Source organism: Drosophila hydei, unplaced genomic scaffold (genome assembly GCF_003285905.1).
Source record: "Drosophila hydei strain 15085-1641.00,03,60 unplaced genomic scaffold, DhydRS2 tig00000588-arrow-arrow-pilon, whole genome shotgun sequence".
NCBI lineage: Eukaryota > Metazoa > Arthropoda > Insecta > Diptera > Drosophilidae > Drosophila > Drosophila hydei.
Window position 1 is genome coordinate 42920 of NW_022045761.1, and position 23569 is coordinate 66488.

At 43.6% G+C, this 23569-nt stretch overlaps 1 non-coding gene across 1 annotated transcript; it reads right to left on the minus strand.

Annotated features, from left to right (window-relative positions):
• Nucleotides 1-18595: 18595 nt before the first annotated feature.
• Nucleotides 18596-18677, minus strand: Trnas-cga. The gene has a single exon. It is a non-coding gene; the product is annotated as a tRNA-Ser (tRNA).
• Nucleotides 18678-23569: the final 4892 nt, after the last annotated feature.

Sequence of the window (23569 nt, forward strand, 5' to 3'; positions counted from 1 at the left end):
GGCAGAGTGTGGGCGAGAACGGGCGAACACATACGAACCAATATCCAAAAGCCGAGAGTTGAAAACGAAACTCCTTCCCCCCCCCCCCTCGCTCCCCGCTCCGCGCACCACTGGCCCTGTTGACCCCTTCGCATGGACGCCCCTGTCCCTTTTGTTAATTAAGTTTCGTTTGTTTTGCCAGCTCTTGCTGCTGCTGCTGCTGTGTTTTGAACTCTGCGCCGGACATGGACACAAATGGAGTTGCACGAAGTCTGAAGCTGCGCTCAGCCCAACCAGGTGCCCAGCAGCAGGTGTGCGGCGCGGCTTTCATTTCGGATGCGGGTGTCAGCCAGCACTCATTGCGGCAGCTGTCAATATGTGCGACACGACAACAGAGCACAAGCAAAGCCAGATATAGCAATGGGATCAGCTTGAATCTGGCGATCTGCAGCCAGTCGCGGCCCACTGCAAGTGGCGAGCTGGACGCCGACTTTAGCTTACTTTTAATTAATAACTTGTCAGTGTGCAAATGACATGAGAGAAGCTACCAAGTTAACGCCCCTGGGCTAGCAATTTCGCGTTGCACCAGCAGCAGCAGCAGCAGCCGTACAACAAGTTCTTGCAGTCAGCCGCAGCGTTCACAAAAAAGTTTTCCAGGCGCTGCTCTGGCTGCTGCAGCCAGCGCAAAGCTTTGCGTGTTTCTCCCATTTGATTGGCGTCTAATAATGCCCCATACACAGATTATAACTCAGAGCCACAAAGCAGACACAATAAAACAAATTATTTTCCAAATTCCAAAAATAGAAAACTCGAATCCACTTTGGCCAGCTGGATCCCACCTTGACTGGCTGTGACTCTACGTTGCCTCTCTGAGCTCGAGACAGATGTTCACTAACTTCACTGCTTCTATTTATTATTGTTTATTTATTATTATTTATCATTTATTTATCATTTATTTAGGCCTTTTTTGCTGGCGCCTAACCTAAGTAGTTAATCAATTGCCGCAGTTAGCAAATCGTCTGCGCTAAGAAATCAAGAATTTTATTTTGTTGCGGAGCTGCTGCCTCGCTGAGCTCGATTTGCTTAAAGTTTCGCGGCGTCTGCTTTATAGCCGCTGTCAAGCTGAGGGATAAGGTCAAGTAAGTAGTTGAAATGAAGTCAAATAAATATAACTTATGGGCAGAGCGAGTCCTTGTTGCTCGCGTTGTCCCTATGCAATGCTGCTCTGACTCCGTGCTCAACATTTTGACCCAATTCTGCAAGCGCTCACTCGCCCTCTCTCCCTCTCTCACTCGCTCTCTCTCTCTCTCTATCTCGCTATTGTTGTCTCCTTCATTGTGTTTGTTTGCACAAAATGGGTTAAAAGTTCTGTTCCATTTGGTTCGGCAGTCGCTGCTTTGGGTTAGCGTTAAGTTGGTAGCTGGGCAAACTTAAAACGCTTTTCCCACTGCATTGACGCGCCCCCTCGCCCCTCGCCCCTCGCCCCATCCCAACCCCTCCCTCGCAGTGACGCGCTTGGCGCCCACGCGAAAATGTCACACAATGACACAGCGTTAAAATGGCGTCCGCAGCTTATAAAAAATAAGTAAAAATGACGAAAAAAAAAAACTGAAATAAAAATAAATGAAAAAAAAATGAGTTGTCAGTCCTTGAAGGATGCGAGGGGTCAGAGCTGGCTGCCGTCGTGACAAATGCACCAGGGCCAATGTGCAATGTAATAGAAAAAGTTAAATTAGATAACGCACTGACATGGGAACGGGGGATCTCTGCATGACACAGGACAACAGGGCAACAGCTCACAAGGGCAGCAGGACACGAGGACAACAGAAACACCAATCTCGGCCAGGTATTCATATGTGAAGTGCCTCAAGCATAGGGAAACTAATTAGATCATTAGGCGAACGGCTTGGCTCTCTTACAATCGTAATTCTACTTAAGCGACTTCCACTAATAATACCCATACTTACACTAGACTCAAGAAGTAGATCATAAGATAATATATAACATAACATAACTTAATACCGGCACTAAGAACTAAGAACTCCAAACATTCACTAATATTTGAGCTCACTCTTATACTTTTACTTAGGTCTATATTATTCTTACAATCAGATACTTCTAATACTTATACTTATACTCATACTTTTACTCAAACTTATACTCACACTTATACTAACACTTATACTCACACTTATACTCACACTTATATTCATACTCATACTTATACTTATACTTATACTTATACTTATACTCATACTTATACTCAAACTTATACCCACACTTATAATCACACTTATATTCATACTCATACTTATACTTATACCTATACTTATACTTATACTCATACTTATACTCATACTTTTACTCAAACATATACACACTTATACTAACACTTATACTCGCACTTATACTCACACTTATATTCATACTCATACTTATACTTATACTCAAACTTATACCCACACTTATACTTACACTTATACTTATACTTATACTCATACCTCAAACTCATACACCAACTTATACTCACACTTATGCTTATACTTACACTCACACATATATTTACACTTATACTTACACATATATTCATACTCACACTTCTACTCAGACTTACACTCAAACTTATACTCATACTTACACTCATACTTACTACTCAGACTTACTTAGACTAATACTTATACTCACACTTATACTAACACTTATATTCATACTCACACTTATACCTCCACTTCCACTGAATTAGCTCTCTTCTCTGGATTAATCCAATGATTAAGTGTCATCTGAGGCTAATGTGTTTCAGCTTTTTCCCATATGCAATTTGCTCAACAAGCTGTAACTCAGACGCATTTACGCTTTTGGCTTCAGCCACAATCTGAGGAACAACAGCCGAAACAACAGCAACAGCAACAGCGGCAACAAGAACAACAGCAACATCTCTCATCATCATAATTAAATTGCAATTTTTCTCACTTAGAAACTGGTCTGTGCTGGCTGCGTGGCTTTGGGTAAACTTTGCTTAACGCAATGTTTTGGTTATTACATTAATTTCAACTCGGCTCAGACATGGACACATTAGACACTGTCTTGGCCCTGGGCGCAGCCAGCCAAGCGTGGGCGGGCGCAGAGGGACGACTGTGGGCATTGTAGGACACACATAATTAATAACTCAATCCAAGCGGAAATCTTAAAGGCAGTCGGCTGCTCGCTCTCCCAGTGTGTGTTTAGACAATTAACTGACTCTGGCTGTGTGTGTTTTGATGAAGTGCGTGCGCTGCCAGGGCTGCAATTAAAACAACAGCAACAGCATTCGAAATGCAATTGCAACAGGCGGAAGCTTCAGCTTCAGCTTGAGCTTCTCAGTTGCTGCTGCAGTTGCAGCCGCAGCCTCAGCTTGTTGCTGCCGGCCGGGCTTTGACGCACTGCTAACCTGTAATTAAGTTAATGAATAGTCAACCGGGGCAGACGCACCGCAACAATTGCTCCCAGGGGTGGGAGGGTCACGGGCAGGGGGTATCTGGTAAATGCATCTGTAACTGTAATTAGCGCCGAGTGCGTCTAACGGCCGCTCGCATTGTCAGCCAGGCCTCTGGGCCGTGGGCGTTCTGCGGCGTTTGCAATGGGCGTGTTTGATTGTTCAATCATAAACGCTGTACGGCCATTTAAAGACACACTTTGAGGAGCTCTGTTTGCTTTGCCAATTAGCTCGGATCTCCTCCGCCAACGGCCGACGAGTGGGTCGGGAGCTGGCTCAATCGCCTCGGGCTAAGTCAAATGACAAATATTCTAGAGAGGCAGGCAGAGAGTAGACTCAAGACGCCTCTTGCTAAGCTCTTTTTGTATAGGAATTCCTTGGCTTGGCAAACGGAAATCAATCCAAATCCAGATCTAAGGAAACTACTCTTTGCATTTTTGATTGATAAATAAGTCTTCTTTAGAGATTCCAGCTATCACTGAGTCTCACTTGAAAGCAAGCTAACCTAAACGATGCAGATATGGAGCTTGAGGCAGCCCCTAGATACTTGCAACTAGGCAAAAGCTGGGGGTAGAGCGATTCAGTTATCCTTCAGAGTGCCTAAACTTATCAATTCCATTCAGTCGCTATCGAAATCGGCTCGTGGTTGGCCTAAGCAGTTTTGTGGAGATTCGATTTAGCTCGGATGTAAGCTTAATCAATGAGATTATCTAATGCAGAGCATTTGGCACTGGCGAAGCTCTGCGCTCGTTCATTGTGCACCACTTTCACAGCTTTCTGCGGCTGGCCTTCCGGTGCTCAAAGACTTCCGGAACTGGCAGCTGTCTGTGGATGCCTGCGCGATTGATTGAGTTGCCACAGCCGTAGCCCAAATTGCGTTTTATGTATATCGGTAAATTGAATGGCGCACGCCAGCGAGGCCATGGCAGAGGTAGGGGAAGGGTGGGGGCAAGAAAGCTGAGACCAGTTCATTTTAATAACTCGGAAGATGATGGCATTTCAATATACATACGTGTGTGCACAGCCAGTTGACCATTTAACGTGCTGCTTGCATGTGAAACGATAACTGAGAAACTCGGTTGCACCTGCGTGGACGAGCTGGCAACTTGCAACTTGCAACTTGCAACTTGCGACTGGGACTGGGACTGGGACATCGGCGTCTCAGCGCCTCTCATTTAATTGCTGTTAGAACTTGGCCAAGCAATAACGGGGCAACGGTTCGCGATGATGAATTGCTTTTTGCACACTTTAATTGGACGAATGTGTAATTAAGTTGTGGCCGATGGATGTGGCAGCAACAACAACAACTGCTGCTGCTGCTGCTGCTGCTCGCCAGTTTGGGGCACATAAATTGACTCTGCTGGGGTCGCCTGCTGGCTAAGGCGCAGGATACTCGCGCGTCGAGTTCGCAATTTCCCTGAAATCTTCAAATCAAACAAGACGCATGCGTTGCGCATGCGCAATGAAACGCGTCACTGTGTGGCAGGCTGCAGAGTGTTTGCCACAGCCACAGCCACGCAACAGCTCACCAATGGACTATCCTTTGCCGTCGTGGCTTGTGCAGCTCGAATTCAAAAAATCTCCGACTGCGACTGCGACTGGGACTCAGAAAGAGTCTGCAACTGCGACTCCAAATCGGATGCTGGTCGTGTTCATTAACGCTTGGCCATTAAACTTGATGCAGCGACTTGATGGGTCGTCGACTGGCTGCACATGCCCCTAACACACAATCGGCCCCCTCGCCCCCTCCCCCTCTCACCCCTTGCTCTTGCCGTTGGCAGTTTTAGGAAAGCGTTTAATCGCATTTGCATAGATTAGGCAGAATTTGTGTGAAATTGAAACTGCAAAAAAGCGTGCAAAGTGCGAAGATTACAGCAAATACACACACACACACACACACACACACACACACCCAGTCACACACACACAACAACTGCAGTTGGCATTCGCGTCGAGCCATGGCCAAGTTCTGTGCGCCTCGCTTATGACGTTTGAGCTGGCTTTGAGCTGCTTTGAGCCATCGCCACAAAAACTTTAAGCTTTTCAATTAGACGCTCAGCTGTCTAAACACCTGTAGACGAAGCGCTGGCACACCTGATATGCATATAGAAATTTTGTCTACACATTCAAAATATACTGCGAAATATTTCGTTTGCTGAACTAAGAAATCTCAGCTTCTGTCTCCCTCCCTCTCTCTCTCTCTCCCTCTCTCTCTCTATCTGTCTTTCAATCTGAAATGAAACAAGCTCTTGAAAAATACAACTATTTGTATGAAAAACCTGCTCAGCAGAATATAAGCCATTAGGGCTTATGCATTACTAAATGCCTGCCCAGCTGTAGGTTCGCTCAATTCCCTTTTTTTGTACCTTTTTCACTTTTACACTTTTTGCTATTTAGCTATGCAAATGCGTTTCCTATTAGCAGCGGAAAGTGAACATTTCGATGAGTGAAAGTGAGGAAAGGAGGGAGGGAGAGAGAAAATGTAAGAGGGGGAGGGAAAGAGAGAGGGAGAAGATGACAGAGAGAGAGAGAGAGAAGAAGGAGACTGAATGAGAGTGGAGTGAGTGAGAGAGAGAGAGAGCAGACAAAAACAAATGTAAGGAGAGAGAGAGAAAGAGAGAGAAAGAGAGAGAGAGAGAGAGAGAGAGAGAAAAGATAAAGTGGCATAGAGAAAGCGTGGAATCACACACATATAGGGAGAGAGTGGGGTTGATTGCGAGGGTCAGTGTAGGAGGGTTGAGAGAGGGAGATAATGATCGTGAGAGACATACACACTGAGATAGACAGAAAGAGGGACAGACTGAGATGATAAATATATATAGAGAGAGATAGACGGAGGCAGAAAGATATATGTATAAGATATGTGTAATACAGATATGAAGCGATGAAAAGAGTGCGCGAAGGGGAACTAGAGAGAGGAAAGGTCTAGATCAAGATGACATTAAATATAAAGAATACCTAGTGCAAACAATCATAGGTCAAGAATTGCGCAGACCTGTGGATAGTATTCAGTGAAAGTCAATGACTATAAATATCCTAGTCTTGATATTAAGGATTATATCAAGTCCGGTGTATGCTAGTCCATGTTATAAAGCTGTGCTAATTAAGGGCTAGGGCAAAGTCCTTTAGTCATGAGAAACTTTATATATATAATCAATGTGTTGTGTACTGCAGTTGGCTCTGTTTACTGCCTTGTTGTTGCAGCCGTCCCAAGTTTCGCTTGACATAGTGAGGGTATTCCACGGGCGAAATATTCGTTTCTTTCATTGATTCCTCCATGTTGTGCGCCCGCGCTCTGGCATGGCTCGTTTTTGTCACAACCGAAATTTCTTCATCAATTAAGAACATCAACTCGTTGTCGCAGCCACCAACAAAGAAAACTGAAAGAAAAAAGAAACGTTCAAGACACGGACTATGAAAGGAAAAACGAGCAAAATAAAAACCAAAGCAGGCACAACATGAGGAAAATGTCGTTGCTGCCCCACCCTTGCCCCAACCCTGCCCCAACCCTGCCCCAGCTCTGCCCTGGCTGCTGGTGTGCCTGTCCATACTTGTTATTATCCTTCGTCGAGGACGCTGACACTTTTTCGTCATTACTGTTAAAAGCGTTAAGGAAAGGCGTCGAATGGGCCAGAAGAAAAACGAGCAGGACGAGCGCAAGGACGACCAGGACGACGACGTGGCCCGGACGAAATGAAAAGAGTTTTATCAGGCTAAATAAAAAAGAAAAGCAAAGAGATAAAAATGCAAGGCAAAATAAACGAAAAAAAAAAACGAAAAAAAAAACGAAAAACCTAAGGAAAAGAAAAGAAAATTGTAGGAAAATGCAAGACGCTGGCATAAAATCTGTGCAAGCGCCAGGCGCCAATGGCTGGCCCAGGTCGAGGGGGAGGTCGCGGGGTAGCGATGTTGTTGGCCAGGGTGCCAAAAATTGAGGTTATCGCTGCGAGGACAACGCTGGCGGCAGCTAAAGGCGCAAGCAAAATAATAAGCAAGCAGCAGGACGAAGAAGAAATTTCGTTGCTGTTGTGGCTGGAGTGTTGCAAATGCCAGCGACGCGTGGGCGGCCCTTAGTCAGGCTCATCAGCCTGGCGTCGTAGTCGTCGACGTCATTGTCGTCATCGTCGTCCTGCGTGCTGCACGCGTCGCTGCGCTCAAATGCCAAAATGTGCGCCGATTGCCTTCGTCCTTGTCTTGCTCCCCGCTCCCTGCTCCCTGCTCGTCCTTTTCCTTGTGCAGTTTTCCCATGCGCTTCCTTCCTGCACACACACACAGACACGCACGCAGTTGCAGACGCACACGCAGTTGCAGGCACTTGCCTGTTTTTCGTTGCCGGCATTTTTCTCGTCCTGCCCAAAAAAAGGCAGAAGAAAAAAGCGAAGTTTTTCAGAAGTTTTTGGCAGAGATTGATGAATTTTGATGATGTTTACGCGCAAAAGAAGCATTTTTTTTATCTTCCCTCCCTCGACTGGCGTTGCTGCTGCTGCTGCTGTTGTTGTTGTTGTTGTTTCTTGCAACGGCATCCTTGAAATAACCTTAATCCCAAGCACAAGGGGCCAAAATGAATGATGTCTATAAGACGACGACGCCGAAGCTGGCGACGCTGCCTTTGCCTCTGCCACACCTCTCCATCTCCTCCGCCCACACTTGTCCCTCTCGGTTTTTGGCTAGTGCATTCCTTTGGCATTGCATTTGCACATTAACCCAATCCCAATCCCAATCCCGTTCCCAGCTCCAGCTCCAGCTACGTTTACACTTCAAGGATATCGGCGCACTGCCCCGCCCCCGCCCCCACCCTCTGCTCTTTGCTGTGTTTTGTTTACCCCACTTTTCAGTGCGTTAGATTTTCATTTTCTTTGCAATTTCATTTGCTTGCCACACGCGACGCAAAGTGGCCATTCAGCTGCCCCCTGCCGGCGCGCACCACCCGCGTGTGCGTTGTAATGCGTCTGTCGGTCGCCTGCATCTGCAGCGCAAGGACGCATATTAATATCCTTACTTAGCTGCATGAATTGTGCTTGGCACGTTTCTCCACTTGCCAGCGTCTGCAGCTCTGCTTGCACCTGCCTGGCACGCAGCTCCGGACGGAGCCCGCTCGCCCATGCAGGTGTGCCCGAGCTCGAGCCGGAGCTGGAGCCGAAAGCCTTAACAAGTGCTTAGCGCAGCTTCTGAGCGTTTTCTACTTAAAGAACTAAACGATTTAACAACTAAGAAAGCAGAGCAACTAAAAGCCAAATACCAAACCAACCAAAGGCCACGCGTTTAGCTCATAGACTTCGCTGACGCGCGACGGCAGCTCCTAAATTCTGTTTGATTTTGTATTGTTATAAAATTTGAGTTATATAATATATAGTTAGAGTCAGGTTGAGAGAGGAATCACTGGGCTGTGACTTCTGCTCTGCACTTGGCCAGCCTCTTTTGTAGCTGTAGTTAGTTTGACATCAGCTTTGATGTCTGCTCAGCATTTGCTATGCTACAAATAGCAGCTTTCATATAGAGGCAAGCACAACTTGTCCAACCCATTCGAAGCTGCTGTTGGATAATGCTAACGTCCTCGCCTTCAAGTGAACTACGACTGAGCTTTGGTCATGTTCCTTAACAACATACAAAGCCATCGAGCATGAAGACATCAGCAGAAGATCAGGACTAAGGCAACAGAGTTAGGCTTAGCATAGTATTTAATTCAGTTAGAGCTCACAGAATCTTCAGCCTTTTGCGAGCAAGAGTTTGGCTGTTGTTGGATAAGCACTTCAGTTAGCTAAGAACTTCAGCTTAATATGGATCTCTCAAGCTGCAAGCGTACATAACACTAGACTCAAATCAAGCTAACAGACCTCTATCATAGCTTTCGCTATGGCCTGTCTTTCAGAGTCATAAAGCAGTCAGCTTAGAGCCAAACACAGAGGCACAGATCAGTGAAAAAGTGGCGCTAATATAATTTAAATATATTCATATAAATATATATATATATATATATATATATATATATATATTTATTGTGTAAAATCAAAGTCCGACAGATATATATGTATAAATAAAATTTGGTTTGAATTTTTGCTTAGTTTTGTGCAGATAGCTGCCTTGCCAGCACTGCTTAATCGCAATACAGCGCAGTTGGCATTCATTTATTGCTCATACCACATGTGGGCCCAGGCGCCAATGGCAATCGACCAGCGGCTGCTGCTGCTGCTGCCACTCAAAGGAGTGCACAAAGTGCACAACAGGGCGGCAAATGAATGCCTCGAACCAACACACACACACACACACACACACACACACACGTAGAGTGTGTGCAACAACAATACAAAGACGACGTTTATGCAACAATCATTCGCTGAAAATGGCAGCCCAGGCCAAAGATAACGAACAAAAGAGAATAAAACATTAAAGCAAAAGAGAGCAAAACAAAAGCAAGCGCAATGAAAATGAAAACCTACCAAGCTGCATGCCACGCTTCTGTGTACGTGTGTGTGTGTGTGTGTGTGTGCGTGTGTGCTGCACTTTGATGCTCTTATTGCGTTTCACATGGCAGCGGCAGCAACAACAAGCGCAAATCAAATGAAATGCCACAGACAACAAAAAAAGTAGAAAGCAGAAAGAAAGAATGAAAGAATTGCCTTCGAGCCGCCCATGCAATTTGCAGTTATTGCGCACTCACACACACACCCACACACACACACACACCTCTTTGGCAGCCCCCATCCTTGGCATCGGGCCGAGGCTTTCATTTCATCAGACGAAATGTAAAATTTTTGCCTTGTTTTATTTTTTTCTTTTTTACTTTGTTTCGTTTCCTTTTTTTTGCGCCCTTTGCATGCTAACGACGTTTGGCCAGGATGAATGCCAGCGCACGTTGGCCAGGCCAGAGCATCAAGTCGGCGGCGGGGGCGCCGTGGGCGGCGTTTGCCTGCGCTGGCTACGTGGGTCAGGCATTGCCAAAAAATCCGGCACGGACGCAGTTGGTCAGCTGCCACTCCACTTCACGTCTGTCTGTCGTTCAGCCTGTGTGTGTCTGTGTGTGTGTGTGTGCGCATCCTGGTGCGCACAAAAATATGCAACAAACTACACGACGTGCCCAAAGTGCAAAAGAAAATGTAAATGAAAGGAGTTCGCTGCAAAGTGAAAGCGCAAAAAAGAAAAACTAATTCGATTAATCATCTGGCAGAGGCACACGGGCTCCAGCTACAGCTACAGCTTCAGCTACAGCTCCAACTCCCAAGTACAGCTTCTCCTGTTGGTTGGCCAACGCAGCAAGAGCACTTCACACACACACACACACACACACATGCAATGTTGCAGTTGTTGTTCTGCGTTGCTGTTGCCGTTTGATGCCTCGACCAGAGTTTTGCTGTTGTTGTTGTTGTTTTTGTTGTTGGTGCTGTTTTAGTGACTGTCCAAAAGACTTGAAAAAAAAAGCATTCAAAATTCTGCCAGCAGTCGCAGCTCAATTAAAACGTCCTGGCAACTCAATACTCTTCTTGTCTGCCTAATAGGATTTTATTAATTATTTTGATTTAATATTTTTTTAATTTTATTTTTTATAATTAGTTAATATAATAAACTTTTTTATATTTATATTTTTTGCATTGCTTAATTTTTCATTTTAATTATTTTTTACTTCTTAATATATATATATTTTAATATATATATGCTTATAATACATAAATATTAAATATTATTAAATTTATGTTTGAATATTCGTTTTCTTAGTATTATTTAATTTCAATTTTCTTTTTTTTAAAGCATTTCTAAACAATCTGCTTTATTTATATATTTTTTTTAATGTAATTTTTCTTTTGTATCAATTTTTTTTATTGTATAAAAAATTATTCAATTTTTTTATTTTTCTTTATTTTGTTCTTTTTGTTAATTCCTGTATTTAATTTATTTATTATTTTTATTAGACATTTGTACATATTTTCTGTTAATTATGTAATATTTATTTTATTATTTATTCTATTTTATATTTTATTTTTGTTCATATATTTTATATTTTGTTTTCTTCCCATTTTTTCAAAATTTCTTTAATTTTTTAATTTTAATTATTCACCTTTTTATTAATTTGTATTTGATTTTATCTTATTTATTTTCTTTTTAATAATTTATTTAAAAACTTCACACATTTTATATATGTTTTCAAATTTATAAATTTATTTAATTAATAGCTTTTAATTTTTATTCATTATTTTCATTCCATAAATTATATTTTTTCATAGAGCAATTTGCTTGAAGTCAGCCACAATGCATAGTTCGTGGCCATGGAACAGAGTTAGCGACATCTCGACCTGCTGCATTGACTATATATTATATATGTATTAAAAGTTCAATGATTTACAGTTAGCTTACAGTCTCTATGTCTCCGCTGTCGCACTCAGCACAAGCAACAAAAGGGAGTTGGGTATTTTCTTTACTCAAGTTGCAATTCCTTTTATATATAGAACACTTAATGCATCTGAGTCTTATACTAAACATATATAATTAGCAAAGATCTTAATCAAATCTTAATTAATTTACAAATTCATATTAATTGGAAAATATAAGTTGAAAACTTGAAAATAATTTTTTAATTTGCTGCTAAACTGCTGAGCGAATCGCTTGGCTGAATCATAATGCTCGCCCTTACGTATGGGCTACACTGCCAACTGTGTGTGAGTGTGTAGGTGTGTGTGTGTGTCCGAATGGGAATTAGTCTGTGCTGCGGGTGCTAAGGTGGGTGTAGGCGTTGCTCTGTGCTGCAACGACTGCGTCCAGGTCCACAGCGCAGGCACCTGCCCCTGGGCTGTCGACTCGACGAACGCATGCACGGGGCAGCTGTTGTTTTTGTTGTTGCTGCTGTTGCTCTGGCTGGCCAATCTGCAGGCACATATTGCAATAGGCCCATCGCACACAGTGCGTATGCGCAATGTGCATTTCAGCTGAAGTACATATGTGCACCCACACACACACACACACACACAGACACAGAGTGAGAGAGAGAGATGAGGATTGGGGCCACACACATGGGCAAAGGATTAGGCATTGATGGTTGCTAAGTGACTGAATGGCAACATTTTGGGGGCATGGGCAACGCCTTTGCTGCAACTGGGCGAGCTATGCAATTAGTCTAATTGCTAAGCATGCCCGGGGCCATTTGCCATTTGCCATTTGCATTTGCCAGCTCTCAAGCAGGCGGAGGAGGAGGTGGCGGCGGCGGCCGGGGTGTAAGCAGTTCGGAGAGGAGCTAGAGATCGAGCGGGGTAGGCATGCTCATGGCGCTAATCGTTCAAACGAAATCAGCAACAATTCATTTGCACAACAAGCGCCCAGGTCCAATTTGAAGACGACGACGACGACGATGAGGACGAGGACGAGGACGCAAACCAAAAAACTCCAAATCCGAATCCCAAATGGACTCCGAGAGTCGCAAACGTTGTCGTCGCGCCTTGCAGATTATCTTAATTCACGTTGTGGGAGACTAATGAGTGCAAAAGTTGCCAACGTGCTGCCTTTCTCTCTTGGCGATGCATGCCACAGCCGCAGCAACGGCCTCAGCCTCCGTTGCCGTTGCCGCTGAACTTGAGCAGACGGCGACGTGCATCCATCCAGTCAGGCGCGCTGGCTGGACAGTGGGTAGACAACATGCGTGCGGGGACTTTAATTGAATTAGAGGCGAGCAGCAGCAGGAGAAGGCAGTTCAGGTAGTTCCTTCACTCAATATATATATATATATATATATGTATATATGTGTGAACAGTTGTCGATCTGTGCGTTCCAAAAGCGCATTAATTGTCAGCCGAAGTGAGCGAATTCACCTCGACTGTTATCTCTCTGTGGCAACGCGTTGTGCGTCTGTGCAACACAGCCTCAGCCTCAGCTTGAGCCTGAGCCTGAGCCATGACTGGGATCTGGAGTCTGGGGTCTGGGCTCTGGGGCCTGGGGCCGAGGCCTTGTGTCGCTTTTAATTAAGCATAAATTTCATCACATAAGATACGAGGCAGCTAAGTGAGGCACGCATCTCTTTTGCTGTCTTGCCTTGCAGCTTATTGATGTTGCAGCAACATGCACAGAGCCCCAGCTCCAGCTCAGTCCCAAGAAAACGTTGATAAAGCTGCTATTCACAGCTGTTGTTGTTGCTGCTGCTGTTGCTGCAAGACGCATTATGACAGGCCCTAATTGATTGAGCCATTTCATTGGTTGGCCACAGCCCAAAAACTTGAGCAGTTGCATCTGTCTCCCTCTCGCCCCCTCTCTCGCCGGCTTTGTCTCTTTTGCTCCTGTCAGTTTTGTCGCCTGTTTGCCAAGCTGCAAATTGATTGTGGAACTTGCGCGCTTGGGCTGCGCCATCTGACGCCATCTAAGAAAAATGAATGGCCATTAGAAGTGCACTTCGGGCGGCAGCAGCAGCGGTCCGAGCTACTTGTCTGTGGCTTTCCAAGAAACTGCCAACAGCCAACAAGCAGCCAACAACATATTGATAACTGCCAGCCAGCACTAGCAGCCACTGCGAAGCCGAGCTCTCAAGCCACTAGCTGTTTACAACGCTCTCAACGGCTGTGATACTCATAAAATGCGTTTCATACGACAGTTGATCCACTTGCCCAGCCCAGCAGAAGATATAGATAGTTGTATATATAGTAAGCCAGAAACGCCTTTTGAATAGCTTAAATGGGAATTCTAATTTCAAGACTAGTTAAGACTGAATTGTAATAGTTTTACAGTGGCTCAAAAAACAATTGAATCACTTTTGCCATATGTAGATCAAGCTGAAGATCAACAGGAAACAGAAGTTTCAAGCTCTAGAACTGTAAAGCTGCAGTTTTCTTTGCTTTGCCACGCCCTCAAACTGCGCCCATAGACTTATCTACTCTATATATTTGTGAACTCTCAAGTCTCTAGCACAAAGCTAATATACCAGATAAAGCACTTTCTGCTTAGCCACGCGCCTAGATGTCGTCGCAACAGCAGCCAATATGCCCTGCTCACGCCGCGAGCGAGTATAAAAAGTGAGTTTGAGTCTAGGAAGTTTTCGACTTGAAGTCTATGGAACTCTTACAACTGCATTTATTTACTAACAATATTCTAGGTTTCATTTAGCTTCTCTGCCCAGAGTAAGAGAGTCCGAACTATGGAGTCCCTCCAGCTGACCCAAGGCATAGGCAGATGAACTCTGAGCTCGGCTCTCTTTCAGCTGCCCTGAGCACACCTGAACAGTCGCAGTTCGCTTAAAGCTTTTATTTATAGATAGAAATGGAAACATTTCCATTAGCTTTTCATTTTGTCATAGTTAAATTCTGCACAAATATAGATCGAACGTCAGCTCTTTGCTCGACATTTTGTTGCCAATTTTAGACTCGAAAATTATGTTTTTTTATTGTGTTTCTCTTGCGGCTGGTGCTGTTGCCCACCTGGTCGCTGTTGAAGCTCTGGCTGTGGCTGTGGCTGTGGCTGTGAGTGGTTTTCTGGTAGACGCGGTCAATGACATGCTCATCCTCTAGCCCCATCCGGCCGCTTGGTGGGGCAGCGGGCTTTGTGTTATTGCTTTTGTTATTATGGCCGACACACGTGGAGCACGGTTGGGGCCACTTTCGGCTATAAGCGGAGCAGACGATGCTCCTGGCCCATGCTTTTTGACTGGCTGACAAACACCTGTCTGGCCCTGGCCCTAGCTGCTACCTCAGGCGCTGGAGCAGCGCTAGGAACAGGCACAGGAACGTGAACGGCGAACGGGCTCAGGACTCTGATTTCTTCCTTTTATTTTTTTTTATTTTTTTTTTTGTCATCATCGTTTGAAATTGTATCGCATTTTTTGTAAGGATATTGTTTCAAATAATTCAAACTGTAGCAAGGAGCAGCAGGCCGTGTCCCTACCCCATCCAGCCCGCCTGCGCCAGCTAATGCCTGCGCCAATATTTTGCGGGCAGGTAAATGCTGGCCCAAACAGCCCGACCAGCCCAACATTGCTGGCTGCTGGTCAGCGTTAAGCGCGGGAGACGCCTCCATCGGTTGCCAACAGCAGCAGCCGCAGCAGCAGCATCGTCAGTGTGTCCACTGAAGCGTGATGTCGTCTGACATTTAAGGATATTTACAGAGGGTGGGCTTACACACACACACACAAACACGAACACACACAATCGAACACAAAGAACAGCTTTAGCTGCTGTCCACTTCTCACACATTCAGCTACAACGTGTGTGTGTGGGTGTGTGTGTGTGTGTGTGTGTTGAAAAAACGCGAATGCGGACTTTTGCTGGCATCGGCTTTGGCCACGACTTTTTGGATGCGACACCAACTCCAGCTCCAGCTTCAGCTTCAGCTTCAGCTCCAACTCCAACGCCTTCTCCTTCTCTCGCTCCTCGTATATTTAGCGTATTTGCTTTTACTTTATGTGTGGCTCCTCCTGTTTCTCTTTCCCTCTCTCTCTCTCTCTGCCTGTCTCTCTCCACAATCTCTCCTAATTCAAATTTGGCCAACGTTAAAAAAATGTCCCTTTGTTCCCGTGGATGGCTCCATAAAAATATGCTAGCCATGTGCCTAGATTGCCAAATAATAATACCCTAACCAAAGGGCCCTCACAGTATGACAACATACTGGATTTATGACCTGAGAATAAGAATAATATTAGCTCAGCTTTTCACGATCTAATATATAGACTAGAAATAAGACTAGAGCTAGTTAAAGCAGAATGTTAACCTTTGTTTCCTACACATACTTCGATGAGACTTGAAATACTTGCAGATTCAATGTCTAAGGAATGCCTTGGTCTGGTTAAGGAATACCCCTAATACACTTGACTAAGATCAGCTCAAAGTTTAATTTATGCAAATTGAAGCTAAGAAATAGCTCTGAGGAGTAGTAGAATGAAAGTTAATTTAGATTGAAACTAAATACTATTTATAATATATAAAAAATTATATATGTTTTATAATTTTAAAATTATTTTTTTTTTTTTATCTTTTAAGTCTATCAAATATATAGAAAACTAATTGTAATTATTATATATTTTTTATAGAGATATGAGCGAATTGAGAGTGACAGATATATTTATTTTAAATATAATTTGTTGCTAATATTAATAATTATATATTTCTAAATTATCTTTTAAGTCTATTAAATGTATAGAAAATTAATTGTAATTGTTATTTATTTTTTTAGAGAGTTAGGAGCGTATTTAGAATGAGATATATATTTACTTTATATATAATATTTGATTTTATTTAATAAAATATTTATATAAGATATTTGGCACATATATATTTATTATATATATTACTTCTGCATCTTGTATATATTTTATATATATCTATATATGACTTTCCTTTAAGGGTATTTGCAGTTTCAGCTCCAGCAGCTGCTACTATTATTGTGTCCTTTTTTGCTTTAGTGGCGCAGACAAGGTTCTGGCTGCAGCTCTCGGCTAACTGTGAAGCTATGGATGTATCGTCAATATTTTGTACCTTTATCAAAATTAAATTCCAGCCAGCAACGTGCCTATGTTTTCATAAAAAATTGCAAAGTTTTGCCATTCATTTTTGTGTCTTGTTTTTTTACTCGATTGGTTTTCAGTCAATTTTTGTTTTGCTTGTGTCTGGCACGGATTTTCGGTTCTTAAAGTCATCAAAGGGGAATTGAAACTAATTGAAATTGTTTAGGGCAGGCGATTGGGATGAACTCTTGAGCCTATCAGCGGTCGCGCTGGTTCGAGCCAGCCTGGCCCGGGCCCTGTTGCATGTTTGGGGTGGTTATGCGCTTAGTGCAGTGCCAACCCTTGCTGCAGTTGCTGCTGCTGCGAACGCATGGGAACAAAGCCCAGGCTGATGCCCATTCCCGTGTCCTGGCTTGATGAATGTGCCCCTTGTCGCCATTGCTCGTCGCTTTTTGCGTTGGGTGGCCAGTCGGCAATCCACATTCGCATTCGCATTCGCATTCGCATTCACGTTCACGTTCAGAGAGTCGGCTGGCTCATCGATGGACGCAACCAATCGCAGGGCGAATGCAGCGTGCAAAAAAACGCAGCAGCAGCAGCAGCAGCAGTAGCAGCAATAGCAGCCGCAGCCGCAGCCGCAGCCAAAGAAACAACCAGGCCAGGGACACGCTGACCAGCCACAATCGCAGCCAACGGTAGCTGGCATGGGGGCAGACGGACGATTGGACGACGGACATGGGCATGTGCGAGGCAAGCGTCGCGCTGCGATTTGCATGCGTCGCAGCCGTATATACATATAGCCAACGTGGGAGTGCAGGAGGCGGGCGGAGGAAGTTTGTATTGGATGCCTTTTGCTTATGTGCCGCATGCACGTTAATTACTGCAGTGTTTGTGTGTGTGTGTGTGTATGTGTGTGTGTGTGGGAGTGTTACGCTCTGTGTGTGTGTGTGCTGTTCATCAATTTGCCATAGATTGCAAAGTGAAGTCTCAATCAGAAGCAGCAGCAGCAGCAGCAGTGGAGAAGGTGAAAAAAAGTAGAGAGAGATGAAAATCACGCGCGAGCGAGAGAGCATATGCGGTGTGCGAGCAGGACGGAGAACGAACGTTTCCAATATGCTTCACATGTGCCAATGTCGCGGGCATTTACTTTTTTCAGTTTTTACGTTTTCCTATTTTTACTTGATTTTTTTTTTTTTTTGGTTGGAACTATGCAGAGAAATTGCCCACCTCCCAGTGCCCATTGCTGCCGTCTTCATAATAATTGAATTGGAAAAAGTGAAGCATGGCTGCGAAAAGTGGTGGCAGGTGGCAGGTGGCAGGTGGTGCTGGTTGGGTCACTGGGGGTCTGTTCGGTTTAACGCTGCGCGACCACAGCCGCAGCAAAATTCTAATTAAACAGGATATGGATGTTGAGCACCATCCGTAGCTACATCGATGGACAGCCACGAGATATCTGCATGCATACGGAGCTTATTTGTTCTTGTGTTGCTGTTGCCATTGTTGTTATTGTTGTTGTTGCTTCTAATTAGAGTTCACGCATGAGGGCATCATCAGCGCTTTATGATCAGCGCGTTACCATCATAGTCATTGACATAATTGAGCACTTCAAAAAAGTTTACTTCCTTTAAAAACGGCGCTTAAATTATTTGCTTAGTATTAATATACTTATATATCTCTATTAGTTTTACTAACATTTATATTTAAAAAATTTAAAAATAACTAAAAAAAGACAAGCTTTGTCACGCAGCCGGTAGGATTCGAACCTACGCTCCCAGAGGGAATCTGATTTCGAGTCAGACGCCTTAACCACTCGGCCACGACTGCTGCGATCAGCAACGTCGCTAATCACACATTATGAATCCAATCGGCGGCAGCGATGCGTCGCGACTCAAGTACAAATTCGTCAATTCTATTTTTAGAATTGTCTCAATTGATTGGCACAGAACACAACATAAAAGAGTTTGCATACGAAATTCTTGCAGTTCTATTTGTGTGAACTGGACTGTAAAGCTTTTGTATTTTATAAATTAGAATATTAACAAAAATAATACGATAATAATAAATTAAAATAGACTATAATAATTAAGCGTAATTTATATAAATATTTATTGTAATTTAATATGACAGTAGCAAAACTAAAATGACAAATTTTGTTTATTTCAAGTGAATTTAATTAATAATTTAATTTTTATTTTAACTTTATTTTATTTTATGTTAATGTAATCAATAATATATACTTTAATTTTAGTCTAATTTAAAATTTTATTTGATATGAATTATTTTATTAATGATATTAATTATTATTATGTATTAATTATGTTTTAAATATTTTTTTACTTAATACAAGTTATGAATTAAATTAATAAAAACTATTTAGTGACTGAGCACTAAATACTACACTAAATACACTATTATTTTTATGAATAAATCTGTAGATCTGCGATATATATATATATAATAATATAATATATATATATAATATATATATATAATTTTGCTATAGGGGAAAATAAAGTTTTATATACTATACTATACTATATTTAAGTAAAAGTAATAATACAAAATTAGTTTTCTTGTGATTTGCTAGTTTTGTTGTTACTCAGCAAAGAAATCTTCAGATCAAAACTCATCTATATCTGCGCTCAGCTTCTTGCTGCTTTGCTAGAAATATTTATTATATTAAACATAATTATATTAAATATTAAATATTTATAATATTTCTAGCAAGCATATATATAATTTTTAATTTATGCAAAACAATTCATGTACTCCAGCTTCAAGCTAACATTTATAAAAGTAATTTCTTTGCTTCTTTCTTTTTGCTTAGTTATCGAATTGTTGGCGCTGGATGCGGAAAGTGCCAAATAAAATTTCAGCGCACTTGCGATAAGAAACTTTCTGTCTGTCGGCGTCAATCGACGACAGCAGGAACAACACCAACAGCAATCTCTATGGCTGCAACGGGTCATAGGTCACAGCTTTTTCCGTTGGCGGCTGATTCGCAGTTCGCAGTTCTCAGTTCTCAGTTCTCAATGCTTTGTGTGTGGCTCGCGTAGGTGCAGACGAGACGAGGCAAGTCGAGAGGCGACTGTGCGCCAAGTCGATGAAAAAGTTTCGACAGGTTTCACATTTTAGGCCGCGAACAATGCAACAAAAACTCGTACAACAACAGCAACGACAGCAACAACGAGGCAACTATATATTGTCGCTGTTGCAAAAAAGTTGTCAAGGGGCAGCTCCAGCGTTGCCTTCTGCTGCCCCTCCTGCTCCGGAGCCCTGAATCAAAAACTGTAACGGTAATGGGCGCGCTAATGGTAACGGTAATATTAACGTGTCTTGGCCAGGGCGGAGCGGCGGACGTTGGCATTGGCATGTAGGCGTGGACATGGTCGTGGGCGTTGTTTTCGCCGAGTTCTGTGCGACGTGCTGTCTCTGTGTGACTTCTGGTATTTGCAACAGGGACTCCAAGTCAAGTTGCCAAACACCAGCGACAGCGGGCTTCGCCCTCGCGCCTTTGCCTTCGACATCTTGGCGGCTCATCCCCGAGGCAGAAGGCTTCTCCATTGCCTGCCAGACGCCGTTATGTCTCGCAAAACTTTTGCTGCAGCAACAACATCGACAACAGGAACAGTAACTGCAGAACTGGTTCTGCAACATTCTGTGTCATATTTTTATTGGGCTCGTCTCGCTGCGCAGCAACAAGAAAAATATATATTTCATATATATAATTTATTGTGAAATTACTTCCGCTTCGCTTCGCAGCTTTGTTTTTCGCCTTCTTTTATTTTGGCCAACTGCAGAACATGGCCATCAAGCATTTAATTGGCGTCTATTTATGTCCAGATAGCACATCGTAGCCTAAGATCGTGCCCCGACTGAGTGACGACAACGCCGCCGCCGCCGCAGCAGCAGCAGCAGCAGCAGCCGTCGCAGCCGAAGACAATGAAAATTGATATTGAAAAATTTCGAATTGCGCTCGGTGGAAATCTTAAAGGCGGGATCAGCCGGCGCTGCCAACGGATACCGCATCCAAATCCAAATCCGATTCCATTTTCGATTTCGTTTGCCGATTTCGACTTCATTAAAGTTCGCCTCTCATTACGCATATGAAAAGCGCCTGCGATTTGCATGTTGCTACCAGGCTCCACACCTTGCCGCCACCCCCCCTCGTCCAGCTGGGGGCTCCGCTTTTCGCCCCTGTCCAGTCGCATCTCGTTGCGGATAGCAGCGGTCACATCACAGCCTCGCAGACGCATCGCCAGCGGCAATGTTGTCACGCTCTCTTGTTGCACGTTGCATGCTGCCCATGGCCAGTGGCCACTTGCCAGTTGCCAGTTGCTGCGGCTGTTGCGCCTGCGCCTGCGCAGTCACTGTCCCAAGTCTGTCCATCATTATGTCAACGCGCTGAATGCGCATGTCAATCAAGATGAAGTGCCGCTGATATGTGGGCTGCTGTTCAACTGTTCTTCTCCGTCTTCTTCTTCCTCTTCTTGTTTTCGTATTTATTATTGCTGTGGCTGTTGTTGTTGTTGTGGCTTGGAGGCGCTTAGCCAAATCTGTGGGATGTGCGCAGCCTGCAACAGGTAGCTTGGACAGAGAGAGAGACAGAGAGAGAGAGAGAGAGAGAGAGAGAGACAGAGAGAGAGAGAGAGAGAGAGAGACAGAGAGAGAGAGAGAGAGAGAAGAGACAGAGAGACAGAGACAGAGACAGAGACAGAGACAGAGACAGAGACAGAGACAGAGACAGAGACAGAGACAGAGACAGAGACAGAGACAGAGACAGAGACAGAGACAGAGACAGAGACAGAGACAGAGACAGAGACAGAGACAGAGACAGAGACAGAGACAGAGACAGAGACAGAGACAGAGACATATTGCTGAGTAGAATTGTAATTCTCAAATGCAACTTCTCTAGGCTCTTCCATTTGCAGCAATTTATGAGCTGGCAAAAAGATGGCCAATTGATGCGCTGCTCTGTAGCAATATATTTGCCAATACCAATATATATATATATATATATATATATATATATATATATATATAGATACAAATATAGACACACATATATATATTTTAGGTAAGTTATTGAGTTTGTTGTTTGCTCTGCTTCACTTTTTCGCAGCCCTCCCCCCGCCGTTTGCCCCTGACCAATTCGCGCTTGTCTTTTGCATTTTACGCCAGCTTTGTCTACACTCTATTGTTGTGTGTGTTTGTGTGTGTGTGTGTGTGTGCTTGTGTGTATTTACTGAACTGCTGTTCAACTCTTACCTATATTATATTTCGATGTCTCGCGTCCCTCGCACGCCTTTTACAAGTATTACAACGCGATATTTATTCTTGTGTGTCAGCTATAAACGTAAAATTTACGGCGGAATGTCATTTAAAGTACAAACTCTGTTTTTTTCCGTCTTATTTTTATTTGCCAAAACAAAAGCGAGTTCATGTGACTAACAAATATCCTGTATGCCAGTAAAGCTAAGGGCATATGCAGATATATATATATATATATATATATATATATATATTCTCAGTTTGTGGGACATACTCTGTCATATCACTTGGCAGTTCTTTGTGATCATTGCTCAGCTAAGAGAGAAAGAAGACTTTTAGTTGAAGTGATTTATTCCTTATATATCTGATAAACTCCATCTTTCAGCTATGTCCTGGTTGTCGATCCGAGACAGAATAATCAAGTCGGGCATACTCTATGGTTTATATGCATTGATTGCGCGGTATTCGTGCAGAGCGCCCGCATCCAGACCAGCGGCAAACGGTTTCAATGCACGCCAAAATGAAGCCGTCGAAGAAGCAGGGAGACGCCGCGCACAAAGCGAGAGTTCACAGTCGGGGCAACACAGTCACAGTCGCAGTCGCAGTTTTTTTTGTATTTTATAATCCTTTTCCTTTTGGCTCGAGCAAAGTAAAATAAAACAAATCCAAAACCGAATACAAAAGGCACAGAGCAAAGCGCGACATTTGTTTGTCTGTTTTCGTGCTCCTCCCTCAGCTCCGTCGAGCGTCTCGGTCTCTGGCTCTGTCCTCGCCTCCTTTTCCTTCCATTAGCGATGTCTTCGCTTTGGGGCTTTCGCCTGTTTGTCATTATGTCCATGCTTCCGGATTATATTTTGGTTGGAATTTTGTTTATTTGCACGTCTTAGCAGCTGTCGTTGCCGTTGCCGTTGCCGTTGCCTTAGCCGTTTGCCGTTTGCCGTTTGCCACGAGCCAAAAGCGAGCCAACTTTTGTCCGCAATCCCTTTAATTTCGTCAAGTGGCCTAATACCGTTCCACTAAGTGGGGCTAATCAGCCAGCCACAAGATTCAAATCTCAAACGGATGTCGCCGCTTCTGTTTACTACAACGCGATTCCCGGCTCGCTCTACCGCACAGCCAGGGACAACCAAAGGAATAGCGCACACCAAATTAATTATTGAGGCATTTTCGGGCTTGGCCCAGCACTCAATATATATTCGCCTTCATTTCAAATAAGCTGTCTGGCAATGCAGCACCAAGAGGTCCTGCCACTACTTATGATAATGGAAAAGAGTGTATAAAATGAGAGAAGAGAAGAGAAGAGAAGAGAAGAGAAGAGAAGAGAGAGAAGAGAAGAGAAGAGAAGAGAAGAGAAGAGAAGAGAAGAGAGAGAAGAGAAGAGAAGAGAAGAGAAGAGAAGAGAAGAGAAGAGAAGAGAAGAGAAGAGATAGAGAGAGAAGAGAAGA